Source organism: Balaenoptera physalus (assembly GCF_965194825.1).
Source record: "Balaenoptera physalus genome assembly, chromosome: 12".
In the NCBI taxonomy this organism is placed as follows: Eukaryota; Metazoa; Chordata; class Mammalia; order Artiodactyla; family Balaenopteridae; genus Balaenoptera; species Balaenoptera physalus.
In genome coordinates, this window is record NC_138897.1 from 63246284 (window position 1) to 63266714 (window position 20431).

General features: G+C 42.0%; 1 protein-coding gene across 3 annotated transcripts in view; it reads right to left on the reverse strand.

The window, feature by feature from the left end:
• AKAIN1 (A-kinase anchor inhibitor 1) overlaps positions 1-20431 on the reverse strand; it is a 79152-nt gene that overhangs the window by 56967 nt on the left and 1754 nt on the right. For 2 of the 3 annotated variants that reach the window (XR_014252107.1, XR_014252108.1), the window contains exon 2: positions 18577-18648. The gene's annotated coding sequence lies outside the window, so the exon portion shown is untranslated. Of the gene's footprint in view, positions 1-4079; positions 4179-18576; positions 18649-20431 lie in introns of all 3 variants that reach the window. The other variant, XR_014252109.1, reaches the window with a different exon arrangement.

Genomic DNA, 20431 nt, shown 5'->3' on the forward strand with positions numbered 1-20431 from the left:
CTAGAGCAGCTCTTCAGAGCTCCTTTCTCTTAGCACTCCTGAACCTGGATGCTGCCCGACTCATGATCTTTTCAAAAATATATGATTGTTGGATTTTTCCTTTAACAGTTGAGAGTGCACTTAACCAAGGGGATCCAAGTGGGAAAGAAATTAAGGGAAAGAAATTAAGTAAGCCACGGGGAACTCCATAAGGAGGAGGAAAATAAGAGGTGGTTCCGGATTAGAAGCTGTGAGGTTGAAATGCTAGCTCCACAGGAGCAAAGTAAGAGAGCTGCCAGGACTGAAGGCAGGGTTTCTGGGTTTAAGGCAGAGTCCTGGAGGACAGCAAGGCCTTGAGCGCACCCGTCAGTGACTGCGGAACCACCCCAGGGAGGGAGTGAAAGAACCGAGACTGAAGTGAGGGGCTGTGGAGGTCATCCTGGGAGGTGGGCGGGCAAGCAGGAGAAGACAATGAACCACACAGCTTGGCTTCCGTCAGTGGCAGTGGGCAGGGGAGTGGATACTTAGTACTGAGAAGCTGCCAGATAAATCTAAGGAAAAAATAGTTAAAAGGTCCTTGAATAAGCTAATAATGCTTAAGTAGCATGATAACATTTGGAAATTGAAACTGATAATTTTCATAGTGATTGATTTTTACACCACTTTACATAACAACAGTAGACATTAGGCTGGATCTTACTGCTTTACAGAGAGACTGACCTGAGTTCAGAAAATAAACAATCAAATTCCTGGCATTTGAATTTTAAAATGAGCGCTTGAAATGCAAAGCAGAGGCTAAAGTCTTGAAAGCTGAGGCTTTCAGTTAATTGCCAGAGCAGAGGGGAACGTTTTTCTGAGTCCGAGCCTCAAGGTTAAGTTTGTAACATAAAAAGAGCTGGCGTGAAAAGGGGGAAAAAGCATAGCCAGTTCTACATTTGTTTTATTCTGTTTGAAAACTCATTCAAACCCCAAAGGAAATATTTTGCATTTGTTTTATTTTGTTTGAAAACTCCTTTTGGGCTTGGAGGCAAGATTTTTTTTTTTTTTTTTTTCCCACAAGGACAGATAAGAAACTACAGATTTAGCAGGGCCTCCAAAAAAGGGACTGTGTCTCAGGCTGCCTCCCAAGCCTGGTCAGTCCATGGAGAGGTGGGGCCTCAAAGGGGAAATGACTGAGAGCCCAGATGAATTTGGAGAAATCCCAAGACCTTCATCTGACTTCCACGGGTATGTAGTTCACAAAGACCTCTAGCCTCTTGAAAATTTCCAGGCTGAGGCTAGAGGGATAAAATACCAACAGCGAAGTGAGTTGTCTGGGCAGATGAGCTTGAGGGCCACCTCCTAGGCCCTTCCCAGCGCTAGAGAACACTCACATACGTAGAAGGGCTTAGACATATAGGGACAGGCCTCAGAACCCACCTCAGGATGGGTCTGGAGGTCAGAATAAGGAAGGTTCCAGAGGGACCAGAGGCCACAGGGAGACGTGGGTACCTCAGATGATGGATCAGGGATCAAGTCCCACAAGCGGAGGACTGACAAAGTTGCGTCTCAGCAACTGCCAAGGCATGGCTGGTGCCTGCAAACTGGATACCCCCCAACCCCGGCCCTTGAGTCTAGACACAGCCTCGGGAAAGGTCCAAAGTGGAAATCCTGTATTAGCTATTTAAATTCCAGAACTTTACTCAGAGGTTTCTGAAATGACTGAGTAATCAATCATCTTGACCGAGTCTGCCTAGAAGTAACTGGATTAAGTTTTCTGCCATCAAAGTGATAAAAAGATTGGCTCTTAGTTATAAAAAATCTTTTGTTCCCCACCTGAGGGTGTGGCCTGTCACTGTCTACCAGCCTCACTAAACGTTTTTTTGAGTGCTTGTTTAGGACACTCACACAGCGGTTCTGGCTGCCTGAGATGCTCTTCCTTTCATCCCACACAGCTGTCTCTTTCTCATCCAAGTCTAAGTTTAAATATTACTCAGACAGATTTTTCCTAGCTAACTAATCTTAGCATGTCTAACCGCCAACTACTACACACACACACACACACACACACGCACATGCACAAATATACACACCATTTGTTCTATATCAGGATCCTAGATTCATTTCCCTTATCTCCCTTTCCTCAATTTAGTATTTCATAGTTATTTGATTACCTGGTTAGTGCTACACTGGTATCACCATAAGGGCAGAGCCTGTGCCTGTTTAATTATCACAATGGTCACAGTGCCTAGCATGGTTTTAGCTCTACAGTAGCCATTCGAGAAACACATGTTGAATGACTATACCAAGCTCTATGCTAAATTCTTTGCCTGAATTTGTCTCATTTAATCCTGATATAGATGCTGTTATTGCTCTCGTTCTAAAGGCACAGCAAATGAGGCACAGAGAGGTTAAGTGGTTTTGCAAAGGTCACACAGCCAGTAAATGGTAGAGCTAGAATTTAAACTCAAGTAAGAAGGATAAAAAAAGCTAAGTGTGACTGACTGCACAGCATAGCGTTTTCTCTTTTCACAAACACAGAAGGCAATGGCCTGGGCCTCGCCGTCCCTGTGGCACTAGGAGGACAATGACCAGTGGACCCTCCCAAAGGCCAGGACACTGGAATGTGGGCCAAAATCAGTTTCTACTTCTCAGATGGGGGGATTTTTCAGTCCAAGGATGTAGTTTGTTGATGACAGTGTAGAGGTTTCCGATGGCACCTGGGGTCTACGTGGGGACAGACTACACAGATGAGGATGAGCTAGAGCTCTATGGGATTCAGGGATATTTTGGTACAGCTTAAAAAACAAACCACTGGATACTTTTTTTTGTTTTTAATTGCCGTACTGCAGCAGCCCTCCATATCCCAATCCCAAAGCTCAGACCTTTCTTGAATGAGGTGGCAGGTGGGCTGAGGCCTTAGACTCACAGTCTATTCAAAACTTTAGGCATCCCCTCCCTCCCATACGAGTACTCTCCTGTGCTCTCACTCTCTCAACCGGAGGCAGCATCTTCCACCTACTGTAGAAGTCGCTGAGTGATCCTTAACTTGCCTGACTTTACTTTCTAAATATTTCTTAGATTTACCAGGTACCTTCCATTCCTATCACCCCTGCCCTAATCAAACCCTCATTCTCTCTCACGTGGACTATTGCCGTAGCATCGTAACTGGTCTTCTGTTTTCACATCCATCTGCTTATTTACATTCACTGGCTTTCTAGGCATCTCTTTCACAACCACTCACCTCCATTTTCACAATAGGAAAGCAGTCAGTGTGTCCATAAATGGGTGTGGCTGTGTCAATAAAACTTTATAAAAACAGGTAGTAGGCCAGATTAACGCCTGATTTACCACACACTTACCAGAATTATCTATAGAGAACGCCACACCAACCACATACTATGTCACTCCTCTCCAAAGGGAAAAATAAAACTTTTGATAACGCACACTGTCTATAAAAGATCCATACTTCTGAAGGTGGCCTGCAGGCGGCATCTGGCCTCTGCCTTCTGTCTGTCTTTATATCTCACCACTCCCTGCCGTGCTGTCCCACTCCTGCGACACAGAACTGTGTCTGGTTCCCCACACACAACTCTTGTTCCCTGACGTTCCTAGTCTGACATCTTTATCCATGTGCTTCCTCCTGCCCAGAATGACCTACTCACCTTTCCCCTTCACTTGGCTAATTCCTACTTATTCCTACAGAGAAGACGCAGGCCTCCTTCTGGAAGCATTCCGCTGTCCACACAGGATTTGGTGCCGTCCCCTGCTTCCCAAGAGTCCCTGTTCATCTCTATCATTGTTAGTACAGCACTGGGTTATCATTATCTACTTGTCTCCCCCATGAACTATGAGTTCCTCAACAGAAGTTTTTCTGTGTCTTATCCGCCTTTCAATCCAATGCCCAGAGTTTTCTTAGCACATAGTAGAAACCGTACACACTTTAAGATATTTATTAAATGCATGCATGTTTGAATGAAAGCAATGAACTAGTTTGATTTTAAAAAGAGACTGTATAAATGGAACAAGGCTTGAATACTATCATTGTGCCACACACATCTTTTGTTTTATATATATATGTACACACACACACACACATATATATATATATATATATATACCTCAGGTCTGAATCCCATCTCCATGGCAAGATTATCCGTTCCAGAAAGTTTGTATGGGCTTCTTTCATGCCCCTCAGAGGCTGTCATTCTGGGCCCATTCTGGGCATCGTGGAAACACTTTTTCACTTTTAAACTAATATAATTTATTCCAAAGATCAGGTTTTAATATGAGCATTTAAATGCCAAACCAAACAGGAAACTACTGTTACTTTCTAAAATACTTTTTCTAAATAAACTTATATCTCATCCACTTTCTGTGTGAGATTTTGTGCTTAAGAAAAGCAACATCTTTTGTTTATCCTGTCTTTAGGATAACATCCTTATTTCTATTTTTGGATGAACATTTGTTGATCATTTTATCACATGATAAGAATATATATTGAAAATACAATTTGAGTTCATATGACAAACTAGAAAAAAGCCATGTAGAATAGAAGAAAGAAAAGTTAGGAGTCAGACAGATGTGCTTTTGCAAATCTAGTCATGAGAATTTAAGCATATTTTCTAAATGCTAAAACAGAAAAATTAATAGCCAGCACATAGGGTTTGGAAGAAAACTGAGTGATATAACAAATGATAAAATACAATCTTGCGCAATGAACAGCAACTAGAGGCAGCAACTAGAGAAGCAGCAGTAGCCGTAACAGAGGTAGTGGTTTTTGTTATTAAATATCAACTTTTATGACCTGGCTTAAGTCCAAAAATCTATGTAGTATTTTCCTCTGCACAAAGCTGCTTCTTAGAGAAATGAGTTGAAAATAAATGAGTGTGAAATCCCTTTAAAATGGTATGGGAAAATAATGTTTAAGATTATTCATTAAGCTGTACACCTGAAACATTGTAAATCAACTATACGTCAATTTAAAATTTTTTTTAGGGGCTTCCCTGGTGGCGCAGTGGTTGAGAGTCTGCCTGCTAATGCGGGGAGCACGGGTTCGAGCCCTGGTCTGGGAGGATCCCACGTGCCGCCGAGCGGCTGGGCCGGTGGGCCACGGCTGCTGAGCCTGCGCGTCTGGAGCCTGTGCTCCGCAACGGGAGATGCCGCGGTGGTGGGGGGCCCGCGCACCGCGATGAAGAGTGGCCCCCACTTGCCGCGGCTGGGGAGGGCCCTCGCGCAGAAGCGAAGAACCAACACAGCCATAAATAAATAAATTTAAAAAAAAAGCAAACAAACAAACAAACAAAAAAAAATTTTTTTTAAAGATTATTCGTTAAATATTCATCTGACACATCTTTGCTTAACACCTATGAAATGCATAGCACAAGGTTAATCACTGTGGAAGGTATAAGAATAAGATAGGATCTCTGCCCTCAAGAAGCTTCCATTCCTAGGGACATCCCTGGTGGTCCAGTGGTTAACACTCCGTGCTTCAGATGCAGGGGCACAGGTTCGATCCCTGGTCGGGCACTAAGATCTCACATGCCACTCGGCGCAGCCAAAAAAGAAAAAAAAAAAAATAGGAAGTTTCCGTTCTAATAAAGGAGAGACACACATATAAACCATGATACTGCAACCCAGAATAGGATTAAATGCCAAGTAACAGTGTAAAGAAAGACCAAAGAATTCAAACAATGGACAGATTACTTCCAACTTTACAGAAATGAGTTTTTTTTTTCCTCGAAATGAGTTTTATATAAGTTAAAATTAGAGAATCGCAGGCAAAAAAATGTGTAAAGGTAAACCTTAGTGGACAAATACCCACAGACAGACGAGCCTCTGTCCGTGGAGAAGCACTCATTTGACCCTGGTCCTGAGATCTGAGGTTTTAAATGAACAGCCGCTCCAACAGTTGGGGAAAATCGACACACTGCCAATATTTTCACATACATGTACTTCTGAATAACATAACATTATTGCCCACTGAATCTGTATGTACTCTGCACACATGCATATACATACAATGCGTGTATTATATTATCAAAACTACCCTGGGACTTCCCTGGTGGCGCAGTGGTTAAGAATCCGCCTGCCAATGCAGGAGACACGGGTTCAAGTCCTGGTCCGGGAAGGTCCCACATGTCGCGGAGCAACTAAGCCTGCACGCCACAACTACTGAGCCTGCGCTCTAGAGCCCGTAAGCCACAACTGCTGAGCCCGCGAGCCATAACTACTGAAGCCCGCGTGCCTAGAGCCCATGCTCCGCAACAAGAGAAGCCACTGCAATGAGAAGCCCGCGCACAACGAAGAGTAGCCCCCACTTGCCACAACTAGAGAAAGCCCATGCACAGCAACGAAGACACAATGCAGAGAGATTGGTTCAAGATGGTGGAGTAGAAGGACGTGCTCTCACTCCCTCTTGCAACAACACCAGAATCACAACTGCTGAACAATCATCGACAGGAAGACACTGGAACTCACCAAAAAAGATACCACGCATCCAAAGACAAAGGAGAAGCCACAATGAGACGGTAGGAGGGGCACAATCACAATAAAATCAAATCCCAAACTGCTGGGTGGGTGACTCACAAACTGGAGAACAATTATACAACAGAAGTCCACCCACTGGAGTGAAGGTTGTGAGCCCCACGTCAGGCTTCCCAACCTGGGGGTCCGGCAATGGGAGGAGGAATTCCTAGAGAATCAGACTTTGAAGGCTAGTGGGATGTGACTGCAGGACTTCAACAGGACTGGGGGAAACAGAGACTCCACTCTTGGAGGGCACACACAAAGTAGTGTGCACATCAGGACCCAGGGGAAGGAGCAGTGACCCTGGGGGAGACTGAACCAGACCTACCTGCTGGCGTTGGAGGGTCTCCTGCAGAGGCGAGGTGTGGCTATGTGTCACCATGAGGACAAGGACACTGGCAGCAGAAGTTCTGGGAAGTACTCCTTGGCGTGAGCCCTCCCAGAGTCTGCCATTAACCCCACCAAAGAGCCCAGGTAGGATCCAGAGTTGGGTCACCTCAGGCCAAACAACCAACAGGGAGGGAACCCAGCCCCACCCATCAGCAGACAAGTGGATTAAAGTTTTACTGAGCTCTGCCCACCAGAGCAACAGCCAGCTCTACCCACCACCAGTCCCTCCCATCAGGAAACTTGCACAAGCCTCTTAGATAGCCTCATCCACCAGAAGGCAGACAGCAGAAGCAAGAAGAACTACAATCCTGCAGCCTGTGGAACCAAAACCACATTCACAGAAAGATAGACAAGATGAAAAGGCAGAAGGCTATGTACCAGATGAAGGAACAAGATAAAACCCCAGAAAAACAACTAAATTAAGTGGAGATAGGCAACTGTCCAGAAAAAGACTTCAGAATAATGATAGTGAAGATGATCCAGGACCTCAGAATAAGAATGGAGGCAAAGATCGAGATGATGCAAGAAATGTTTAACAAAGATCTAGAAGAATTAAAGAACAAACAAACAGAGATGAACAATACAATAACTGAAATGAAAACTACACTAGAAGGAATCAATAGCAGAATAACTGAGGCAGAAGAACGGATAAGTGACCTGGAAGACAGAATGGTGGAATTCACTGCTGCAGAACAGAATAAACAAAAAAGAATGAAAAGAAATGAAGACAGCCTAAGAGACCTCTGGGACATTAAACGCAACAACATTCGCATTATAGGGGTCCCAGAAGGAGAAGAGAGAGAGAAAGGACCCGAGAAAATATCTGAAGAGATTATAATCGAAAACTTCCCTAACATGGGAAAGGAAATAGCCACCCAAGTCCAGGAAGTGCAGACAGTCCCATACAGGATAAACCCAAAGAGAAACACGCCGAGACACATAGTAATCAAAGTGGCAAAAATTAAAGACAAAGAAATATTACTGAAAGCAGCAAAGGAAAAATGACAAATAACATACAAGGAAACTCCCATAAGGTTAACAGCTGATTTCTCAGCAGAAACTCTACAAGCCAGAAGGGAGTGGCATGATATACTTAAAGTGATGAAAGGGAAGAACCTACAACCAAGATTACTCTACCCGGTAAGGATCTCATTCAGATTCGATGGAGAAATAAAAAGCTTTACAGACAAGCAAAAGCTAAGAGAATTCAGCATCACCAAACCAGCTCTACAACAAATGCTAAAGGAACTTCTCTAAGTGGGAAACACAAGAGAAGAAAAGGACCTACAAAAACAAACCCAAAACAATTAAGAAAATGGTCATAGGAACATACATATCGATAATTACCTTAAACGTCAATGGATTAAATGCTCCAGCCAAAAGACACAGGCTTGCGGAATGGATACAAAAACAAGATCCATCTATATGCTGTCTACAAGAGACCCACTTCAGACCTAGGGACACATACAGACTGAAAGTGAGGGGATGGAAAAAGATATTCCATGCAAATGGAAATCAAAAGAAAGCTGGAGTAGCAATACTCATATCAGATAAAATAGACTTTAAAATAAAGAATGTTACAAGAGACAAGGAACGACACTACATAATGATCAAGGGATCAATCCAAGAAGAAGATATAACAATTATGAATATATATGCACCCAACATAGTAGCACCTCAATATATAAGGCAAATGCTAACAGTTATAAAAGAGGAAATCGACAGTAACACAATAATAGTGGGGGACTTTAACACCTCACATACACCAATGCACAGATCATCCAGACAGAAAATTAATAAGGAACATGAGCTTAAAATGACACAATACACCAGATAGATTTAATTGATATTTATAGGACATTCCATTTGAAAACAGCAAATTACACTTTCTTCTCAAGTGCACACTGAACATTCTCCAGGGTAGATCACATCTTGGGTCACAAATCAAGCCTTGTTAAATTTAAGAAAATTGAAATGATATCAAGTATCTTTTCTGACCACAATGCTATGAGATTAGAAATCAAATACAGGGGAAAAAATGCAAAAACACAAACACATGGAGGCTAAACAATACATTACTAAATAACCAAGAGATCACTGAAGAAATCAAAGAGGAAATCAAAAAATACCTAGAGACAAATGACAATGAAAACACGACGATCCAAAACCTATGGGATGCAGCAAAAGCAGTTCTAAGAGGGAAGTTTATAGCTATACAAGCCTACCTCAAGAAACAAGAAACATCTCAAATAAATAACCTAACCTTACACCTAAAGCAATTAGAGAAAGAAGAACAAAAAAAACACCAAAGTTAGCAGAAGGAAAGAAATTGTAAAGATCAGATCAGAAATAAATGAAAAAGAAATGAAGGAAACGATAGCAAAGATCAATAAAACTAAAAGCTGGTTCTTTGAGAAGATAAACAAAATTGATAAACCATTAGCCAGACTCATCAAGAAAAAGAGGGAGAGGACTCAAATCAATACAATTAGAAATGTGAAAGGAGAAGGTACAACAGACACCACAGAAATACAAAGCATCCTAAGAGACTACTACAAGCAATGCTATGCCAATAAAATGGACAACCTGAAAGAAATGGACAAATTCTTAGAAAGGTATAACCCTCCAAGATGGAACCAGGAAGAAATAGAAAATATGAACAGACCAATCACAAGTAATGAAATTGAAACTGTGATTAAAAATCTTCCAACAAACAAAAGTCCAGGACCAGATGGCTTCACATGTGAATTCTATCAAACATTTAGAGAAGAGCTAACACCTATCCTTCTCAAACTATTCCAAAATATAACAGAGGAAGGAACACTCCCAAACTCATTCTATGAGGCCACCACCACCCTGATACCAAAACCAGACAAAGATACTACAAAAAAAAGAAAATTACAGACCAATATTACTGATGAATATAGATACAAAAATCCTCAACAAAATACTAGCAAACAGAATCCAACAACACATTAAAAGGATCATACACCATGATCAAGTGGGATTTATCCCAGGGATGCAAGGATTCTTCAGTATACACAAATCAATCAATGCGATACACCATATTAACAAATTGAAGAAGAAGAACCATATGATCATCTCAATAGATGCAGAAAAAGCTTTTGACAAAATTCAACACCCATTTATGATAAAAACTCTCCAGAAAGTGGGCATAGAGGGAGCCTACCTCAACATAATAAAGGTAATATACGACAAACCCACAGCAAACATCATTCTCAATGGTGAAAAACTGAAAGCATTTCTTCTAAGATCAGGAACAAGACAAGGATGTCCACTCTTGCCACTATTATTCAACATAGTTTTGGAAGTCCTAGCCACGGCAATCAGAGAAGAAAAAGAAATAAAAGGAATACAAATTGGAAAAGAAGAAGTAAAACTGTCACTGTTTGCAGATGATATGATACTATACATAGAGAATCCTAAAGATGCCACCAGAAAACTACTAGAGCTAATCAATGAATTTGGTAAAGTTGTAGGATACAAAATTATTGCATGGAAATCTCTTGCATTCCTATGCACTAATGATGAAAAATCTAAAAGAGAAGTTAAGGAAACACTCCCATTTACCACTGCAACAAAAAGAATAAAATACCTAGGAATAAACCTACCTAGGGAGACAAAAGACCTGTATGCAGAAAACTATAAGATACTGTTGAAAGCAATTAAAGATGATACCAACAGATGGAGAGACATACCATGTTCTTGGATTGGAAGAATCAATTTTGTGAAAATGACTATACTACCCAAAGCAATCTACAGATTCAATGCAATCCCTATCAAACTACCAACGGCATTTTTTACAGAACTAGAACAAAAAATCTTAAAATTTGTATGGAGACACAAAAGACCCCAAATAGCCAAAGCAGTCTTGAGGGAAAAAAATGGAGCTGGAGGAATCAGACTCCCTGACTTCAGACTATACTACAAAGCTACAGTAATCAAGACAATATGGTACTGGCCCAAAAACAGAAATATAGATCAATGGAACAGGATAGAAAGCCCAGAGGTAAACTCATGCACCTATGGTCAACTAATCTATGACAAAGGAGGCAAGGATATACAATGGAGAAAAGACCGTCTCTTCAATAAGTGGTGCTGGGAAAACAGGACAGCTACACATAAAAGAATGAAATTAGAACACTACCTAACACCATACACAAAAATAAACTCAAAATGGATTAGAGACCTAAATGTAAGACTGGACACTATAAAACTCTTAGAGGAAAACATAGGCAGAACACTCTCTGACATAAATCACAGTAAGATCTTTTTTGATCCACCTCCTAGAGTAATGGAAATAAAAACAAAAATAAACACATGGGACCTAATGAAACTTAAAAGCTTTTGCAAAGCAAACGAAACTACAAACAAGACGAAAAGACAACCCTCAGAATGGGAAAAAATATTTGCAAACAAATCAACGGACAAAGGATTAATCTCCAAAATATATAAACAGCTCATGCAGCTCAATATTAAAAAAACAAACAACCCAATCAAAAAATGGGCAGAAGACCTAAATAGACATTTCTCCAAAGAGGACATACAGATGGCCAAGAAGCACATGAAAAGATGCTCAACATCACTAATTATTAGAGCAATGCAAATCAAAACTACAATGAGGTATCACCTCACACATCATCAGAATGGACATCATCAGAAAATCTACAAACAACAAATGCTGGAGACGGTGTGGAGAAAAGGGAACCCTCTTGCACTGTTGGTGGGCATGTAAATTGATACAGCCACTATGGAGAACAGTATGGAGGTTCCTTAAAAAACTAAAAATAGAACTACCATATGACCCAGCAATCCCACTACTGGGCATATACCCAGAGAAAACCATAATTCAAAAAGCCACATGCACCCCAATGTTCATTGCTGCTCTATTTACAATAGCCAGGTCATGGAAGCAACCTAAATGTCCATTGACAGATGAATGAATAAAGAAGATGTGGTACATATATACAATGGAATATTACTCAGCTATAAAAAGGAACAAAATTGGGTCATTTGTAGAAACGTGGATCAATCTAGAGACTGTCATACAGAGTGAAGTAAGTCAGAAAGAGAAAAACAAATATCATATATTAACACATGTATGTGGAACCCTGAAAAATGGTACAGATGAACCGGTATGCAGGGCAGAAATTGAGACACAGATGTAGAGACCAAACGTATGGACACCAAGGGGGGAAAGCAGTGGGGGTCGGGGGTGGTGGTGGGATGAATTGGGCGATTGGGATTGACATGTATACACTGATGTGTATAAAATGGATGACTAATAAGAACCTACTGTATAAAAAAATAAAATTCAAAAAAAAAAAGACTTAGGATATGTATGTAACATCCACATACAATGCAGGGTCCTTGACTGGATCCTGGGACAACTGAGGAAATGTGAATATGATCTGGATATTAGATAATATAAGGTATTGTTGTCAATTTTGTTAAGTGTGATAAAGTTATTGTGGTTATGTAAATAGAAAAAGACTTTTTTAGAGATGCACACTAAAATATTTAGGGGAGAAATGTCTGCCATTAAAATATTCTTACAAAAAAACAGATGAAGCAATTATAGTCGAATGTTAATAAATGTTAACTATTAATCCAAAAAAAAAAATCCAAAAAAAAAACCCAATGCAGCCAAAATAAAAAATAAACAAGTAAATTTATTAAAAAAAAGAAACAAAAAACTGCCCTGCCACGCAATTGCTTGTGCTTCCATTTACACTTTCCACCTTCATAAGCCTTGGAAAGGATAGTGTCCCTTCCCATAAATCCTGCTCTTTCTCTCCCTCAGCCTTACTTCTCCCCTGACAAGGAGCAACAGCAACTACTTGAGTGGTAAGTGCAGGAGAGAAACTGATACTTGATGACTCCACTCCTTCCTCTCTCTGCCTTTATCTAGGGAGCTGGCTGCCCGCACAAAGCCTGTGTCCTCCTCTGTTCCCTGTGCGATCACGTCCTCAAGGACGATGTGGCCAAGTCTGCAATTTCTGTACTCCTGTGACTCTGGTGGGTGCGTGAACCTCATTTTGGAATTCAGTATCACAAAGCCCATTTGCCTAAGCTGCTCAAAGCCACATTCTCCAGTATCAGAAGGTAAAGCTGATTTATTACTGGTAAAGTAATAAAAACTGTGTTTTAATCTACACCTGCCTGACTCCTTTGCCTCATCTGCTAAAAATGGGTTCACAGCTCCACCCAGCAAGAAGGGTCAAGTTCATCAGGCCCCTTCAAAACCAGTATGCTGGAGCACAAATTCAGGCTCAGGTATTCTGTAAGAACTCTTCCAATTCCAAAACGAAGTCCAGGACTTACACTCCTGCCTGTCTGCTGGAGGCAGCTGAGATGGAGACAGGACATCATAGACTCACAGATTCTAGAAGTGGAAGGAAAATAGATCGTCTGTTGACAGCTTTTCCGTGAGCAACCTGAAACCCAGAGAAGGAAGCCAACATGGCTCTGGCAGGACCAGCACTGGGACTCAGGCGTCCTGACTCCCACCCAGTCTGGTGAGAACTTTATCTGAGGAAAACCTCCGTTTTACTCAGCCTCACTCATTCCTGAAGGAGAAACAGAACAGACTGTCTTCCAGAGCGTGTTTCTCCAAACGATCCCTACCTTTTCCCACACATATATGTTGACTCACGACATCACAGAAAAAGAAGTGGGTATTTGGCCGCTGAAGGCAACATCACTCTTAAATACTTTTCTCTCCGTGATCTTTGCTCCATCAGAGAAAAAGCCTAATTTCCTGTAATCACCTAGGTAACTGAAGACATGTCAGCCGATGATTCATGATCACCAACCTCAAAAGAGCCCTTAACATTGTTTGCTCTGTCGGTGACTCTGTCACTCTTGCAACTGCTCTAAGCCCCAGACAGGCAGCTCCCGCACTCACAGGTGGTCCTTCCTCCTTCTCGGGCACGCTGAAGACCCCAGACAGCAATGCCCTCTCCTCCCACATCCACCTGGCCGAACCCAGCTGTATGTGTGCCCAGCCCCTCCTTCTTCCCTCCAGTTACAGCAGACACGTACCCCTCAACCCACCTCTGGCCACTCTTCCCATCAATGCTCAGATCCCACGCTCCTCCCACCTTCCCAGGTAAAATGCCACCATCAGTTCTCTCTCCCCTCTCCTGTTTGCTCTGCTGGTCTCTCTCATCTGGATCCTGCCCATCGACATTTCAGCTCGAATCTCTTCCAAACAAAAACAGAAAACACGCCCTCTCAGTGCCACACCCACTTCCACTGTGACCACATTCAGGGCCAGGTCAGATCACTCAGAGGACTAAGTGCTGAGGTACTCTTTCCCACATGTAAAGCAAACAGTAAAACAACGCACAGAAAGCCCGACAGAACTATGAGTTTTTGGTAATGACTCCTTTAGTTCATTGTTTCCAATTGTCAAGCACTAAATTCTCTCCACATTTCTTCTGTTGTGCGGCTCCTACTCTGCTACGAGCTTTGCCTTAAGCACCTACTCAGTCTGCTCAATGGGTGATCAAGAATTTGCCCATTCTCTCTTATATTCACAACCAAAGGAACTGGATTTTCTATAACTTGCCGTCTTCATTTCTCCTCCCACCATTACATCAATCTGGTTTCTCCCCTAATCACTCCACCAGAAGGCCTATTACTGAGCATCTAAGGCCTATCACTGACTTCTAAGCATCTAATGGGTATCTCTCAGTCCTCATCTTATTCCACCTTTCAGTAGACTTTGAGTCTACTGACCTCTTGCTTTTCTTTTTGAACTACTCTTTTTTCGTAGCTTTTGTGCGTCTGGTTTTTCTCCTCCTTGTCTGACTGCTCCCTCCTCTATGAGCCTTTAAAAGTTAGAGAACCTAAGGGCTCTTTCTAGATCCTCTTCTGGTTTTATTTTATAGGCTTTCTCCAGGCAATGCCATCCAGTCCTACGGTTTCAGCTACCATGAACTTCTAGGAGAACTCTACAATTTATCATTCAAACCAGAGCATTTTTTCAGAGTAAAGGAGGGGTACTATTAGCAATTATGCCCAGACTGTTCAGGGCCAACTTGAATACACGGTCACCCTATCTCTATGCCAATGAGCCCCAAATGTGCTTCCCCAGTGAAAACCTCTCCTCTGAGCTCCAGACTCAAAGACCGAGTTGCCCACTCACTATATGCACTTGGATTCATTAATCCACGCTTCTAACAAATACTGAGAATCTACTACAGGTCGAGCACTGTTGCAGGAACTGATGATACAACAGTGAACAAAGCAGACACAGCTCCTGCCCTCGTCACGCTTCAGTTCTCTTTGGGGAGAGGAACGAAAGCACAAACATATAAAAACAGATATTTTTCACCAGGATGAATGCCATGGAGAAAAATTAAGTGGGAGAAGGGGATAGGGAGTGTTGGGAAGAAGATGGAACACACGCTATTTAGTGTGATCAGATAAGGCCTCGCTGAGAAGGTGATGTTTGAGAAAAAGCCTGAAAAGGGTAAAGAAGCAATGAAAGCGGACATCTGAGCAGAGGGAACAAAAGGTGCAAAATCCTGTAAGTGGCAATGTGCGTGGCACCCTCGAGAAACAGTGATGGCACCACGTGGGTCAGGCTGAGAGAACAAGGGGGAGAGCAGGGAGATAGATCAGAATGCTAACAGGAAGCCTAGAGTGCACAGGGCCTTGGAGGCAACTGTAAGGATTCTGGCTCTTACTCTGAAGAAATGCGAAGCCACTGGAGGGTTCTGAGCAGAGGAATGACACGATCTGACTTGTGTTTTTAAAATGCTGCTCTGGGCGTGGGGCTGGGCGTAGAAGCAGGGGGCCCAGTTAGGAGGCCGGCACGGTAATCCAACGGGACAGTTATGGCGGCTCTGACCAAGTATTAGCTGTGAACCTGGTAAAAGGTGATCAGATTCCATACACATTTTGAAGATGGAGTCAAGAGAATTTGCTGATGGTTGGATATAGTGTTTGAGAAGAAAAACGGAAGTCAAGGATAACCCCCAGGTTTTTGGCCAGGGTGACTAGAAAGATGACGCTTCCGTTTCCTCAGATGGAGAAAACTTCAGAAGGAGCAGGTCCAGAAACAAGGAGCAGAAACTCACTTGGGAACATGTTAAATCTGAGACATGCATTAGACATCCAAGAGGAGCTCTTAAGTAACCAGCTGGATATACAAGTCTAGAGCTCAGGGAGAGATCTAGGCTGGAGATAAAAACTAGGGAGTTTGCAGATCTATACATGGTACTTAAAGCCACACACCTGGACAAGATCACTAAAGAAGTGGAGGTAGAGGAGAGGTCCAAGAAATGAGATCCGGGCACACAGGGAGGTGAGGAAGAATAAGGAAAGGAGACTGGGAGGAGCATCTGGAGGATGGGAGTAAAACCAAGAGAATGTGATACTTGAAAACCAAGAGAAGACAGCTGCAAGGTGGAAAGAGTGATTTGCTAACAAATTGATCTTTGGCATTGATATTAAATGCTACCAATAGGTCCAATAAAATGAGGGTTGAAATTGACATGGAGGTCACAGTGACCTTGATACACTCAGGATGAGTAAAGTACCAAGTATGAAAGTCTGATTAAAGTGGATGGAGAATTAGAGGAGATAATACAGAGACAGTGAATACAAACAACTCGTTTGAGGAGTTTCACTGTTAAGAGGGGGAAAGAAAATGGACATGAGCCAGAGAGAAAAGTGAGGTCAAGAGAAGATTTTGGTGGAAGAGAAAAGTGATGATGCAGGGGAGAGGGAAGAGAATTTCTGAGTGTTGCCCTTGCCCTTGGGTGGTCCCATCCTAGGAGGAAATGGGATCACAAGTGAAGAGGTTAGCCTTTGCTAGGGTAAGCTTAGTTCCTCTGTACTAAGAGAAGAAAAGGCACAAGAAATGATTACAGACACCTAGAGGCGGGTAGACGTGATGGCGGGAGTTCATGGACATTCTCTTCTGATTGCTTCTGTTTCTCAGTGCGGCGGGATGCAAGCTCATCCGCTTAGAGTGAGAAGTGGAGAAGAAAGATTTGCGGTGTGGTCAGTATGAAACAATCACCAAGGAGAGTTGAAGAGTGAGTACTAGTGAAAGCCAGTATGATTTTCAGGCAGCATTATGGGTATGTTTGATATTAACGCTCATATAAATTGAGCGCATTCAGCATGGCTTTGTGTTTTTTTCCAGAATGAGGGCAGGTAAGGAGCAAGTAGAGAACTGAATTTAAGTAGGATTGTGTTTTCTCCAAGAAGAGAGAATGAAGCAAGAGAAGGTCAAGGGAGTCGAGCATGTATGCAAAGAGGTGAAGATAATGATGCTACGGAAGGAACAGAAATTGAATAAAGTGGTCAATGAGAACAGAAAAGAGTGAGAAGCCATGAAACCATGAGAGAGCAATAGACTATAGGTACTGGTGGGAAAAGCAACACTGGAGTAGGGGTACTAAAGACAGTGAGATGGAAACATAAGAACTGGTGGTAATAGGGTGACTGGAATTGACATTAAGGAGGGCTACAGTTATTAGTAATGGCAGGCCCAACATGTCCAAGATAAACCTATGATCCTCTTCCAGCATTTCCTATCTTAGTAAATGAAGTCACCAAGCTTTTCCTTTGCTGCATGCAATGCATCACTACATCTTGTCCATTTGACCCCTTATAGAACTCCCAAAGCTGTCTGCTTCTCTCTTTTCACCTGCTACTCTGCAAATCCAAGCTACCATCATCCCTTGCTTGGACAATTGTAACAGCCTTTTGGTTGGTCTCCTCACATCTGCTCTGACCCCAACTACAGCCAGAGTAATCTCTTCAAAACAAATAATCATGTGCCCTATTAATTAAAACTTCAATGGCTTTCTATTGTTCTTAGGGTGAAGACCAAGATTTGTAACGTAGCCCACTGGGCACCTGCACTGTCTAGTCACCGCCTCCTTCTCCAGCCCTATCTTGTACTGTTCTCCCTTTCACTCTGCGCTCTAGATATGCTGGGATTTTTGTCTTCAAATATACCATAATTCCTCTGAGACCAGAGACTCTGCCAATTGCCTTTGTGAAAATCCCCATCTCCTCCCTAGTTAATGCCTTCATGTCCTTCAGATTTCAACTTAAGTTCCCTTTCTTCAAGGCCCACTTCTCTGACTACACAGTATCAACTGGGGTCCCCTGTCATAATTTTTCTTTTACTATGCTGCCCCAGTTTTCTTTAATCATGGATCACGAACTCCAGAATAGCAACAACTGTATCTGTTTTTATTCATTGCTGTGTCCTAGTGCCTAGGACAATCTGACACATAATTCTGTCCTTTAAAGGACCACTTAACCTTGTTAAACTGATAGTCATATAGGCCATATTATTGCCTCTGCTATTAAAATCTTGAATTCAGTGAATTCCTTAGTGCTTTGCTTCCCACACAGAAAGCTCTGAAAATTCAATAAAACCATCCCTCCCACCAAAAATGCCAAAATTCATTTAAATATTGTATAAAGCTTTGAAACCAACAAATGGTCTCTGATAAATACTCTGACATTTATAATCGCTTTGGTAAAGACATTGTCTTACTTGTATCATCAACTTTCTAATTTTTGATCGCTTCCAAAATGCTTTCACATGCATTACTCAAATGATACCCCCAACAAATCTATAAAGGTTGGTGAATATAGCTGGGGTTCCAGACACGCTGACAAATGACCAAAAGAGACTGTTACCTTAGTATGGGGCCCACGTCAAAACAAAGCCCATTCATTCCAGGAGGCAGGAGGACTATCTCCTAAGGATATCTGCAAGAAAAATATACCCATTTAAAATGCTATTTCAATTCCACAGGTTATCCATTCATCAAGCCCCTGTAGGATGTGTCTCACAAGTCTTTTTAGTGTGACATCAGGGGACATCTCACTTCCTGACTCACAGTTTGAGTCACTGTAAATGATTCCCCCAAAGAGAGCAAACAAGTGATAAAGGTACATGCTGGACAACAAAAACAACCATTTATTAGACAGTCACACTGTCCCTTGTCATAATTGCTTTCAGCAGTTTGAAATATATTCTCATTAACCCCACACAGATAGGGACATGGTTCTGCATTTACTTGCCTAAAGGAAGTAACTATTTTGAAATATTCCTGATTTAACTTCTTTTTTTACAAGAATTGTGAGTCAAATAAAAAACAACATTCAGATGAGTTCTCTCACAAACGTTCACTTTTGTTTAGGCCATTTCTTCAAACGTCTTCAAGTTTTATTCTAAAATGATCAAATTTCTACATAGCTGATTTTATGTGTCAACCTGGCAAGATTATGGTGACTAACTGTTTGGTCAAACATCTGGTTTTCAAGTTGCTGTGAAGGTATTTTTTGGATGTGACTGACATTTAGAATCATTGACTTTACAGTGAGCAGAGGGCTTCCCTGGTGGCGCAGTGGTTGAGAATCCGCCTGCCAGTGCAGGGGACACGGGTTTGAGCCCTGGTCCGGGAAGATCCCACACGCCACGGAGCAACTAAGCCCATGCGCCACAACTACTGAGCCTGCGCTCTAGAGCCCGCGAGCCACAACTACTGAGCCCGTGTGCCACAGCTACTGAAGCCTGCGTGCCTAGAGCCCGTGCTCTGCAACAAGAGAAGCCACCACAATAAGAAACCCGGGCACCAAAACGAAGAGTAGCCCCTGCTCGCCACAACTAGAGAAAGCCCGCACACAGCAACGAAGACCCAACACAGCCAAAAATAAATAAATAAAATAAATCTTTAAAAATACTCTTTAAAAAAAAGTAAAATAAAGTGAGATTATCCTCCATGACACAGGTGGGCCTCATTCAATCAGTTGAAGGCCTCAGGAGCAAATCCTGAAGTTTCCCAAAGAAAGAGTTCTATCTCCAGACGACAACACAGAAATTCTGCCTGCGCTTTTATCTCAGACTCAGAACTGCAACATCAACTCTTCCCTGAATCTCCAGCCTGCCAGGTTGCCCTACAGGTTTTGGACTTGCGAGTCCCCCAGTGGCAAAATTCACCCCCCCGCCCCAAATTTAATAAATTTAATAAATTTAACATCCTCCACTACAACCCTGTCCAAAGCAGGTGTGTACCATCATTCAATGTATTTTCTCTTAAGCCTTTTAAAACATCTTGAGAATGCACAGAACCACACACATACAAAAAATTCATGGTCCTGGTTCTTATTTGTCATAGGATTTTTTTTTTTTGGTACTATACACTTGAAAGATAGTTTTTTATAGAATATATCCATGAATATACCCTTGATTAGAGAAGAATTAGAAATGACTAAAAGAAGAATGTATTAGTCAGGGTTCTTCAGAGAAACAGAACCACCTTATGACCTCATTTAACTTTAATTGCCTCCCTAAATGCCTTATTTTCAAATACAGTCACATTGAAGATCAGGGCTTGAACATATGAATTTTGAGGGGACCCAGTTTGGTCCATACACACTTTAAGAAACTAGAAAAAGAAGAGCAAATTAAACCCAAAGCTAGCAGAAGGCAGGAAATAATAAGGATTAGAACAGAGATAAGTGAAATAGGGAATCAATGAAACCAAAT